This window comes from Callorhinus ursinus, unplaced genomic scaffold (genome assembly GCF_003265705.2).
Source record: "Callorhinus ursinus isolate GAN/ISIS: 27379988/994484 unplaced genomic scaffold, GSC_fseal_2.0 scaffold12, whole genome shotgun sequence".
NCBI classification, from domain to species: Eukaryota; Metazoa; Chordata; class Mammalia; order Carnivora; family Otariidae; genus Callorhinus; species Callorhinus ursinus.
This window is the reverse complement of record NW_027397074.1, coordinates 47,589,773-47,592,192: the sequence shown is the minus strand read 5'-3', so window position 1 is coordinate 47,592,192 and position 2,420 is coordinate 47,589,773. Positions and strand designations below refer to the sequence as shown.

The window sequence follows — 2,420 nt, the reverse complement described above, 5'->3', positions numbered from 1 at the left end:
TTAAAAAAAAAAAAAAAAAAAGCAGGTGGGAGCCTGGGTGGCTCAGTTGGTTAAGCAACTGCCTTCGGCTCAGGTCATGATCCTGGAGTCCCAGGATCGAGTCCCGCGTCGGGCTCCCTGCTAAGCGGGGAGTCTGCTTCTCCCTCTGACCTTCCTCCCTCTCATGCTCTCTCTCTACCATTCTCTCTCTCTCAAAAAAAAGAAATCTTAAAAAAAAGCAGGTTTGCATTCTACCCTCCAAGCTAGCCGTGTTTCTTTAATATATGATAGAATGTGATAAAATGTTTCCCTTTTACTCAACTTTTTCCTTCCTCCATCTTCCTAGCCGAGAAAAAGTCACCGGTAAGATAAAAGCTAGTGAAATAAACCTTGTGGACCACCACATCTCCAGCCAGCCCAAGTGCCTCTCTTCACCACTGATGCTGGACCCCAAAATACACCCCAGTTGCTTCTGCTCCACCAGTGCATCGTGCACCTGCGCCAGCTCCTGGAAATACAAAGAGTGCAAATGCTCCTCCTCTAAGAAGAGCTACTGCACTTGCTGCCCGTGGACTGGGCCAAGTGTGCCCAGGGCTGCACCTGCAAAGGGGCATCCAACAGGTGCAGCAGCTATGCCTAGTGTCGGGGAGAGCCTGCTCCCTGATGGAAATAGAGCAAAGTGTACAAACCTGCTGGGGTGGTTTGTTTTTTTTTTTTTTTATGCTACCCTGAACCTATCGCTACATTCTTTTTTTTTCTATGAAATATTTGAATGACAAAAACTCATGTTGATTTTTTCCTGGCAAAAAAATAAATAGGTATGTAAAATAATATACTTCGTGAGCAAAATAATGGCATCAAAGCTGTGCTGTGAAAGATGGCCAATATAAGCAAGTCTAGTCTCTTTTAAATTGTTCCATTCTGAAAGGCTTAAAATCTACCCAGTAAAACAGAGCCAGGACCAACTGCAGCCACCCCTCTACAACCTGGCCAACACCAATGCCCTATGGCTGGCCTTGAGAATGAATCTGGTATCTTAGGATGGGGTAGAGGGGTATAAGAGACTGAGGCAGGGGATACAGCAAGGAGGGAGTACAAATAAAGCATCTCTCACCTGGGCTAGTTGCCTTGGTACAAAGTAAAGGCTGACCCCCTGTGTATTCAGGTTGGGTAATAGTCACTTCACTCTCTTTCTGGAAACGAGCTATACCCGCACACCCCTCCAGATGCTACAGGCATGAATAAAGGGGGATTGGTAAGAATAGTGTTTTACAATGATAATCAGCAGGGAAAGAATTCCTATTTGTTTCCTTGGTTAATGGGTGAGATGTTACTACATTGAGTCGATCACAACCAGAAAACTGGACTGAATCTGAGAGATGGCCCTGTGTCATAAAGCATCTGACTCCAGTTTTGAGGCTGACCACTGATAATTTTCAAGTCTCACCTCCACTTTTCCCTTCCATCCCACATTTGGGCAAGCTGATAGGAAAGTCCATGTGGCACCAGGGGAGAAGTTCAAGCTACACAAAATCTTGGCCTGGGTGTGGGAACACTCACCCAGTTCCACCCCCTAAACACAATAAAACTCAGGGCCACTCACCTTTGTTTTGCTGAAGTCGTTTTTGGACTAGCTTAGGTGTCTGAACTGCTCTTCTAGAAAGTCTCAATATGTGAATAATAAACTTCTTCCTACCTTCTTGGTGCATATGTGGCATCATCAGTCTTGACAGTGAACCAGTTTGGGGTGGATGCGGGTCCATCATGCCTCTGTGAAGTGAACACAACACTTTGCCTTTCACACTGGGTTGGTGACCAGGAAATTTCTCAGTCTGGTGTCAAAATCCACAAAGAACCCAGACTCGCATAGAAAGGTGGATATAAGTAGCAGAAGATTTTCACTGCTTTATAAACTCTAACATGCTAATCATCAAGGAGAGATGCCTAGAATACAAACTAGGAGGTGGTACCAGGAGAGTCTATCAGACTACTAAACTGGACATCTGCTATTTTTCCCTGCCCAGAATCCCTTTCCCCGACTAGCTCTGTCTCTGTCTCTCTCTCTCTGTTAACAGGACCTTGATTTCACTCTGAGGAACTACCCCTCCCACACTGTTAATCCCACCCCTGCGAATTAAGGTGGGTGTATGATACTGGTTTGGCCCGTCAGAGTACTGCACTTCCTTGATCACAGTGATTTTTTCCATGACAGCTACATAATCCTTACCAAGCTAATGAGTATAATACATGGATGCCTTACTGGAACTGAGAAAGAGGTTTCTTGCAGCTGGGGCTACTAAATTGGTGGCCATCTTTGCTCCCACACTGAGAGAAACACGAGAATGAAGTGATACAAAAGAAGATGAAGTAAAGAGAAAGAAATTGTTGTTTTTAAGATGTTATTTATTTATTTGAGAGAGATGGGGGGAAGCACACAAGCA

General features: G+C 44.8%; 1 pseudogene; it reads left to right on the top strand.

The window, feature by feature from the left end:
* Positions 1-260: 260 nt before the first annotated feature.
* On the top strand, positions 261-655 carry LOC112825052 (metallothionein-4 pseudogene; annotated as a pseudogene).
* Positions 656-2,420: the final 1,765 nt, after the last annotated feature.